Here is a 10,129-nt window from a genome sequence, read left to right on the forward strand (position 1 = left end):
CGTATGCTAAGAAACCATTCACACATGCGCATACATGCACATGCTTACAAGATACACGCAACACATGCATGCAACACAAACACAAGTGCACACAACACAGACACTGACCCCCACCCCCCACACACAGGGTATCGAGTGTATGTGTATTAAACATGGAGGAACAGGAAGGGCCCTGCCCACACTGTTAGGGTGGTGAGGTAGGAGCAGAGTGCAGGATGTGTGCATGGCTTGGTCTGTCCTCGTAGCTACTTGTGGACTTGAAGGCAGATCTGTTAGTTGGCTGTGCATGTGTGTGGAAGGGGAAGTGGCCCCTGGAATACAGGCGTATGAAGAGTGTACTGCATGTGCCTAGATGTTAGATGTCCCTCCCTGCTCAGTCCCCATCACATCCATGTGGTCTACCTCAGTCCCACCGTGTTGCCTGCTACATCCACCCGTGCAAAGGCACAACCTGTGGTGCCATGTTCCTGGTTTGTGAAGAATGTCCACTCCTCTGAGCTACCTGCCCCTAGCCCCTCTCAGAGGCAGGCTGGCTTGTTATTGTTCGCCCATTTCACAGAGGAGAAAATCAAGGCTTAGAGAGCCTTGGGGAATTGTCCACGGTTGCACAGTGAAGAACGACTTCTCCTGAACCCTCATTCTTTCCACAACCCACCCAGGCTCCAGCTGCCCTTCTCCTGGCCATACCTCTGTTTGGCTTCCTGACCATATTTTCTCATGTCCTCAACCTTCAGTGCCTCCCATTGACCTAGAGTGAAACATGAGTCCTTGCTTAGCAGTTCTGTGAGCCCTTTCCATTGTCCCAGCTCCTCTCTCTCTTGGTGCCTTCCTGAGTGCACCGCCTGGTGCCAGTTCCCCACTCCTCAAATATGTGGGAGTGGGTCTCTGCTCATACAGTCCTCGCCTACAGTCACTGTTCAGGAGATATTGGTTGTAGAGGTTCAGAGGAATGGGAGTGGCCGAGACCTCTTCCTGGAAGAGGAGGCTGGGGGGATGAGGTGTCCTTGATGGAGGAACAAAAGGCATGAAGGGGTGTGCCTGTGTGCATGTGAGATGCAAGACTGCCGGGGGCTGCTAGAAAAGAGAGGTCAGGGGACAGCTGGTGATGCCAACAGAAACCCGCAGAGTTCTGCTTGGGCAACAGGTAGGAACTGAACTCATCTTCACAGGGATGGAGGGACCTCGGGGGCTTGTGACACCCTCTAGATCCTCTTGAAGCCCTGCCTGGGTCTCCGCTGCAGGGGCTGTTTCTGGATGTGGACGTCACGTTCCCAACTGAAGACAATTTTTATCAACTTGGGAGTGATGAGATTGTAATAACGACAGTAGCTAATGTTTAATGAGTGCTTACTGTTTTCTGGGCACTGACTGAGTGCTTTACATATATTTTCTGGTTTATTTTAACTGGGTACAACTGTGCACTGCATAATAATGTTTTGGTCAGTGATGGACTGCATATACAATTGTGTCCCATAAGATTAAAATACCATATTTTTACTGTGCCATTCCTATGTTTAGATACACACCTACTTACCGTCATGCTATATTTGCCTACGGTACTCCGTATAGTAACATGATGTACAGGTTTGTAGCCTAGGAACAGCAGGCTCTCCCATATGGTAGGCTATACCACCTAGGCTTGTGTAAGAACACACTAGGATGTTCACACAATGACAAAATTGCCTAACGATGCCTCCTTTCTCAGAACGTATCCCTATCATTGAGAGACATGTGGCTGAACTATTATTTTACCCTCTTAGGGACCTCTGCGGACTCACACATCTTTTCTCTCTGGGCCCCCATGGGAGTTGCCCACCGGAAGTGCAGGGGGGCACCGTGGCTTGTCCTGCCTACCGCCCAAGGTAGGGCTTCCCCTTGTCTGCTCTGTGGCTTTCACTTTCGTGTAGCCTCTGAAGTGAGTCTAGGGGTCAGGAGAGGGCATGACTTGTAAACAGTAACATCTGAGAGCTGAGAGCCACTGCTGAATGAATGGGCTCTTCCTTGGTCAGTGGTCAGAGCTATGTTCAAGACACATGTTTCAAAACAATTACAAGCCTGTTAAAGAAAGGGATGGAAAGAAATGAATAGACACTTCACCAAAGCAGATATACAGATAGCCAACAGACATGTGAAAAGGTGCTTACCATTATTAATCATTAGGGACATGCAAATCAAATCCATGATAAGGTGCCACCATGCATCTATTGAAATAACTAAAATTGACTAGGCGAAGTGGTTCATGCCTGTAATCCCAGCACTTTGGGAGGCCGAGGCAGGTGGATCACATGAGGTCAGGAGTTCGAGACCAGCCTGACCAACATGGTGAAACCCCATCTCTACTACAAATACAAAATTAGCTGGGCATGGTGGCACATGCCTGTAATCCTAGCTACTTCAGAGGCTGAGGCAGTAGAACTACTTGAACCTAGGAGATGGAGGTTGCAGTGAGCCAAGATCATGCCATTGCACTCCAGCCTGGGCATCAAGTGGAAACTCCAACTAAAAAAAAAAAACAAAATACATAAAAACTAAAATTAAAAAGACTGACAACACTAAATGCTGGAGAGGAACTACCATGCTGGAGAGGACCTACTATACATTGTGGTGGGATGTAAAATGGTGTGAGCATTTAGAAAACAGTTTGGCTATTTCTTTTCACAAAGTTAAACTATACCTACCATATAATCAGCAATCCCACTCCTAGGTATTTATCCAAGATAAATGAAAACATGTGTTTACATAAAACCTTGTTCATGAGTGTTGATAGCAGCACTATTCATAACAGTTGAAAAATAAAAACAACCCAAATGCCCATTAACTAGGGAATGGATAAGCAGACTGTGGAACATCCATGCCATGGAATATGACTGAGCAATACAGGGAATGAATGCCTGATTTATTCAACAACATGGATGAGACTCAAGTCACAAAAGCCAGACCCAAAAGCCTACATATATGATTTCAATTATATGACAATCTGGAAAAAGCAAAACCATAGGGATGGACAAGAGATCAGTAGTTGCCAGGTCTTGGGGTGAGGGATAGATATTGACCAAAAGGGACATGGGGAAACCTTTTGAGGTGGTGGGAATATTCTTTATCTTGATGGTGGTGCTTACATGAAAGTATACATGTGTCAAAATTCATCACATTCCATACCCAAAAGGGTGAATTTAACTGCATACAAATTATAGCAATACATTTGATTAAAAAATAATTCAGCCCAAAGGGATGCACCTCCCCCCTTGATCACACCTTAGGCCATGCCATCCAAGAGCCATCTTTGGCACAAATATCCTGGACAGCGGGAGGCTGCAGGTGAGAGATGGGAAGGAAATGATTGCCCCCACAGAGAAGCCTGGTTTAAAGGCGGAGACACTGGGCCTAGCTCCACCCGGCTGGTTCTCCAGGAAATGGCTTTGTCTTCTTGATTCGCTTAAAGGGGCCTTAAGCAGTACCATCTCTGAGGAGGGATTCTGCTGGAACCTTTCCAGGACAGGTCCAGAAGCATCAAGCCTACAGAAGAGCTTTCAGCCCCAGCCCTGCTGGCCATTCCTGGCTCCTGGCTGGCTCTGGGCCACCTGGCAGGAACTACCTGGGGCAAGGCCACGCCTGAGCTGCAGCCCCTCGTGGTTCCAGCCAAGGCGCCTGGGGGGCTGCAGTTGTTCAGCAGTGGAGCCGCCCCTCCCACTTCACGGCTCATATGGAACTGAGTGTCAGGGAATTAGGAACACACGGCTGAGAGTGGCCCTGACAGATGGGAGGTGTCAGAGGTACCTGGCAGCTGTGCCCTGGCTAGACCCAGGTCCTCAGACCCTGAGATCCTCTTAAGCATCTGGGGCCTGGCAAACGAGCATGGGACTGGGGTGCTGGAGGGTCAGAGGTCAGGAGAGGAAAGGTGGGTGACAGGGAGACTTTTTCAAGAGCAGATGGAGACTCTTTCATGTACGGAAGAGTTGCTGCTGACCAACCAGGGAGGCATGGGCAGAGGCTGACCAGCCACTTCCTCGCACAGCCGCCCATGGCTGGCCTGGCCCTGAAGAGGCCTGTGGGGCTGACCAGAGCCTTTTCCTAGGTGACAATGACCAAGTTTGGGGTTTCTGGGATTCTGGAATGTGAATGGTCACTCCCTGTGTCAGCTCCAGGTGTGGGGGTCTGTGGTGCTCATGTCACTTGGACTCACGTCCCTGAGTCTCTGTGTCGTTATTGTTCGCCTCTTGGGGTGGGGGCTAGGTGAGGTGGGAGATGAGCTGGCAGGCCTGGTGCATGGTGCAAGTGAGGAACCATGACCCCCTCGCTTCGTGCTGTGGAGGGGGTCATCCGGTCAGCCAGATCCCGGAAGCTGTGACCTCATGCCTTCACCCCATCTCAAGGGGAGTTTGAGGAGAAGGTGCTTGGATGAGAGAAGCGGGGTGCTGGGCTCTGCCTCTCAGATCCTGCTCCCTGGGACAATGGACCTCACAAGTCCCTCCACCAGAGGGGCAGTGGTTAGGTGACAGTGACATGCCCACTGCAGGGGAAGGGCCAGAGTGGACGCATCTCCTCGAACAGGTGACAACAAGCACATGGCAGTCCCTTTCCTCCTGCTCCCAGCACATTCACTCCCTCCACTCCGCAGACAGCTACAGAAGGCATGAGCAAAGGTGCTCCCCTCGAGTGTGGAGTGGAGGCCTGTGGGGGAAGGGAAGGCTCCTGGTGGGGAATGATGGGAGGAAGGGGAGAGGGGGCCAGAGAGGGCTGACAGCACGGCAGTCCTCACCTCTGGGCTGAGCAGGGACAGCCGAGCACGTACACATGCTCCGCGGAGACCTTGCCCACGTCTAACTGCTGAGACAGCTGTTTCTTTGAACCGCCTTCAGGTAGGAAAATTTCAGTCATTGGATGCCATGAAGCAGTTCTGGTGGCCTCTCTGGGCTGGAGCTAGGCCTCAGGAAAGAGCACAGGTCAGCATCTCTGAGCCTCTGTGAAGTTCTGTGCCACTGGCCCTACGGGCCACACCCTCTCCAATCCCCACAGTGTCACTCACAGTGCACCAGGCTTGTCCCTTGGGCCAGGAGCCGACATGGCCACTGATGGTGAGGACTCAGGGACGCAGTGACTCCAGGACTCCAGCCAGGCTGTGCCTCCGGAGCCCAAGGACCACTTGGTGTCCCTGACCAGACTGCTCTCCAAGTGAGGATGGAGGTAACTCTTCCTGGGGTGCCTTAGTGGAGACTGCCAGATGTATTGGCTTTGGAAGCAGACCTGGGCTATGCTTCAGCGAGCACCTGAGCCCCTGCCTTGGCTAGGAGGAGAGGCCCACCTCATGCCTAGATTTGTAGATGCATAGGCTATGCCTATTCCTGTCACAGGGTGGCCACAGATGAGGACCCTGAGGGCAGAGGGGAGGCCAAAGGGGTCATTGACTCACTCAAGGTAAGACCCAGGACTCCAGCCCCCTGCAAGCTCTGAAGTCCAGTGTTAGTCCTTGCCCCAAAGCAGATACCTAAGGCATCCGCTCCAACCCATGGTTTCCAGGGCCACATAGCGTGCTTCAATGGCTGGTGTATTTTCACTCCTGCAACCATTTTTTTAAAATTAAATATTTTTGAGTTGGCAATAGTTGTATATTAGTACAAAATTAAAAATGAACCAAAAAGCATCTGGTAAAAATCTCGTTTTCTACTCCTGCATCTAGCTACTCTTCCCTGGAGACAACCAGTGGGATCACTTTCTTGAGTATCTTTCTAGAGATATTTTTGCTTAGTCAGGCAAATACATTTATAGACTCCTTTTACCACTTTTAACCTGAATGGCAGCATACTATACATATGATTTCTTCCTTTCTTTTCTTTTGACTTAACATGTTATGGAGCTCATTCGTTATGCATATAGCGCTACCTCTTGTGTTAATGGTGGCATGGTATTTCATCATTGGAGTCAATATGGCTGCTTGCACAACTCTAGGCAGTACCTTTCACATGGTATTCAACGAGGCCCTGGATAGATGCACTATATTTAACCAGCTGTCTATTAAAAAAATTTTACTGTGGTAAAAATATACACAGCATAAAATTTACCATATTGTATTAGTCCATTTTCACATTGCTATAAAGAAATACCTGAGACTGGGTAATTTATAAAGAAAAGAGGTTTAATTGGCTCATGGTTCTGCAGGCTGTACAGGAAGCATGGCTGGGGAGACCTCAGGAAACTTACAATCACGGCAGAAGGTAAAGAGGAAGGAGGCATGTCTTATATGGCTGGAGCAGGAGGAAGAGAGTGAAGGTGGAGGTGTCACACACTTTTAAACAACCAGGTCTTGTGAGAACTCACTCACTGTCACAAGAACAGCAAGGGGGAAATCCACCCCCGTGATGCAATCACCTTCCACCAGGACCTTCCTCAAACACTGGGGATAACAATTCGACATGAGATTTGGGTGGGGACACAAAGCCAAACTATAACTCATATCAACCATTTTTAGGTGTGCAGTTCAGTGATATTAAGTATGTTCCCATTGTTGTGCAACCATCACCACTATTCATCCACAGAACTCTCATCTTATAAAACCAAAAACTCTGTAAGCATTAAATACTAACTCCCCGTACCACTTGTCCCTTGCCCAGCCTCTGGCAACCACCATTCTTTCTGTCTCTATGATTTTGGCTCCTCCAGTTGTCTCATACAAGTGGAATCACACAGTCCTTTCTTATTTCACTTAGCATTATGTCTTCAAGGTTCATGCCTCCTGCAGTATGTCTCAGACTTTTGTTCCTTTTGAAGGCTGAGTAATATTCATTGTCTGTATTCATCATGTTGTTTATCCATTCATTCATCCATGCACGCTCAGCTTGCTTCCACATTTCAGCTATTGTGAATAATGTTTCTATGAACATTGGTGTACAAGTTTCCCTTTGAGATGCTGCTTTCAATTCTTTTGGCTATGTACACAGAAGTGAAATTGTTAGATCATATTGTAATTTAATTTTTTTTTTTTTTTGAGGCAGAGTCTTGCTCTATCGCCCAGGCTGGAGTGCAGTGGCCGGAACTAAGCTCACTGCAAGCTCCACCTCCCGGGTTCCCGCCATTCTCCTGCCTCAGCCTCCGGAGTAGCTGGGACTACAGGCGTCCGCCATCTCGCCCGGCTAGTTTTTTGCATTTTTTAGTAGAGACGGGGTTTCACCGTGTTAGCCAGGATGGTCTCGATCTCCTGACCTCGTGATCCACCCGTCTCGGCCTCCCAAAGTGCTGGGATTACAGGCTTGAGCCACCGCGCCCAGCCTGTAATTCAATTTTTAACTTTCTGAGGAACTGCCATACTATTTTCCACACAGCTGCAAAATTTTACATTCACAACATCACAAGAATTCCGATTTCTTCACATCCTTGCCAACACTTGCTATTGTCTGTCTTTTTAAAAATAGTAGCCATGATAATGGGTATGCAGTGGTATCTCATAGTTTTGATTTGCATTTCCCTAATGATTGGTGAGTTGAGCATCTTTTCATGTGCTTGCTGGCCATCTTCTTTGGGGAAACATCTATTCAAGTCCTTTGCCCATTTTCAAATTGGGTTTTGTTGTTTGTTGTTGTTGAGTTTTAGGAGTTCTCCATATATCCTGGATATTAATCCCATATGAGATATATTATTTACAAAATTTTCTTCCATTCTGTGACTTGTCCCTTTACTGCAACTAGTTCCCTATTAATGGACATTTAGCTTGTATTCTAGTCAGCTCCGGCTGCTGTAACAAATACCACCACCTGGGGCACTTAAACAGCAGACATTTATTTTCTCACAGTTCTGGAGGTTGGAAGTCCAAGATCAAGGTGCCATCAGAGCTGCTTCCTGGTGAGAGCTCTCTTTCTGGCTCACAGGTGGCTGCCTTCTTGCTGTATCCTCAAAGGCAGACAGAGAACACTGTCTCTCCCTATTTTTTCTGTCTCTATGATTTTTTTTTTTTCGAGACAGAGTCTGGCTTTGTCACAGGCTGGAGTACAGTGGTGGGATCTTGGCTCACTGCAACCCTGCCTCCCAGGTTCAAGTGATTCTCCTGCCTCAGCTTCCCAAGTAGCTGGGACTATACAGGTGTGCACCACCACAGCTGGCTAATTTTTGTTAGTAAAGATGGGGTTTCACCATGTTGGCCAGGATGGTCTCGATCTCTTGACCTTGGGATCTGCACACCTAGGCCTCCCAAAGTGCTGGGATTACAAGTGTGAGCCACTGCACCCAGCATCTCTCCTGTTTTTAAGAGGACACTGGCCCTAGAGAATCAGGGCTACCTCCTTCTGACTTCATCTAACCCTGATTGCCTCCTAATGGCCCTGTCTCCAAATACTGTCACACTGCAGGGTTCAGGCTTCAACATATGGATTTAGAGAGGACACAATTCAATGCATAGCAACTTGTTGCCATATTTGGCGATTGTCAAATAAAAACAATATAGAGGGCTAGGTGACCTGCACATTCAGCCCCTTAGAACCAGAAACTTGAGCATCCCAGAGGCCAGTGCGGATCCTGCTTGCCTGGTGCTTTGCTGTGACCTCTGTTTGACATGCTTGTTGCCTTGGAGCTGACAGGCTCTCTCCAGATCAGCTGGGGCATAAGATCTTGTAACTTTGTTTAATTAAGAACCACAGAAAAAGTGCACCTTGGATGTGTTTCTTCTTATTTCTGATGAACGGTTGGCCTCTCTGGAAATCACCCCCCAAGATTACTGTGCCTCAAACCTCACTTGTTCCAGCTGATAAGGAAATTACGTCTTAACAATCATGTTAAATGAAACTGTATGCTTGACCTTATTAGCTGCCTCTTCTTAATTAGCTGCTTATGCAAGCATTCTTCCCCCCACCCCCCGTAGATACAAATCAACAATTTCCAAGCCATCTTTGAACCAACCCACTATTCTGTCACCTTGCCAATTCCTTAGCTCCAGGGTTAATAAACTTCACATATGCTCAAGAGCAACTGTGTTAAGAAATGTTGTTTCCACGCAATTACCAGCAAAGTGCAGCATCAGCAGCCATTCATCACCTCACACATGTGCAAGTTTACTGCAGGATACATTCCTAGGAGTGTGTGTAATGGAAGACGGCTTGGCAGCTAGCATTCGGTATGCTCTTCTCTCTGTTCCTTCAAAGGCTGGAAGGTGAACCACTGCTTTTCCCGCTTCCCTTGCCGCTAGAGTTCTAAATGTGAAATGGGTTATGCCTAGTGGTAAATGTTTAACAACCAGCTCTCAAAAAAAAAAAAAAAAAAAAATTAAATTAAATTAAATTTAAAAAAAGCAACCTGGCTGTTAGTGCTTGCTGATTTCCATGGTGTAAATATATCCACTGTGGTCAATTTCAATCTTGCTATCCCATGGTGTCCCTGGACCCGGAATTGGAATTGCTGTGCACCGTTGGCTGTCACTAGGCTGAGCCAGCTCCAGCACATCCCTAGTCCTGCCAATTCTTTGCACGCCACTATGATTCAGAGGCCAAGACTCTCCTCCTGCTGCTTTTGGCCGTTTCTGCTGGCGAGCAAAGTTGTGGTGGTTGTTTTTCCTGTGGCAGCGTTCCAGGGTCCATTCAGTCCCTTTGCAGGGTCAAGAGGCAGGTATGCTGCAGTACTGGTAGCCTCCCGACCCCCACCTGGCTGAGTGGAGCCAAGCTAGCAGAGCCCAGCCGGCTGGTCCCCAGGCCTTTTTCTGGGCACCACTCCAATAGGCCCTGCCCATGCCTCTCAATAAAATGGTAAGCCCCTAATTTCCTGTCTAAACCCCTTTTTGCTTAAAATTGTTAGCGTGGTTTCTGTTTCCTGTAACTAAACCCTGGCTGATGTAAAGTGGAACCTGAAACTGCATTTTTTTTTTAAAAGCAGATGTACATTTTCCTTAGGCTTGTCTCCTAATCTGTCTGTGCAGAAGGATTTTAATGTGCTGTGAGGTCTAGGAGGACAATGATGAGTAAATTGGCACTCATTAAGCTTTGTAAATCTGAGAATTCTGGAGACAAAGCATCTGAGTGAGCTGAGAAGGGCGAGACACACTTCTAGGGTTTGTGAGGCCCTATCTTCTTAGAGCTCCTTCTAGAGTTTGTGAAGCCCTGTCCTCTTACAGCTCCTTCTCCCAGGCCCTGGAGAGGCTGTGTTCACCAGGCAA

Source organism: Trachypithecus francoisi, unplaced genomic scaffold (genome assembly GCF_009764315.1).
Source record: "Trachypithecus francoisi isolate TF-2019V2 unplaced genomic scaffold, Tfra_2.0 Lachesis_group3, whole genome shotgun sequence".
Taxonomy (NCBI): Eukaryota; Metazoa; Chordata; class Mammalia; order Primates; family Cercopithecidae; genus Trachypithecus; species Trachypithecus francoisi.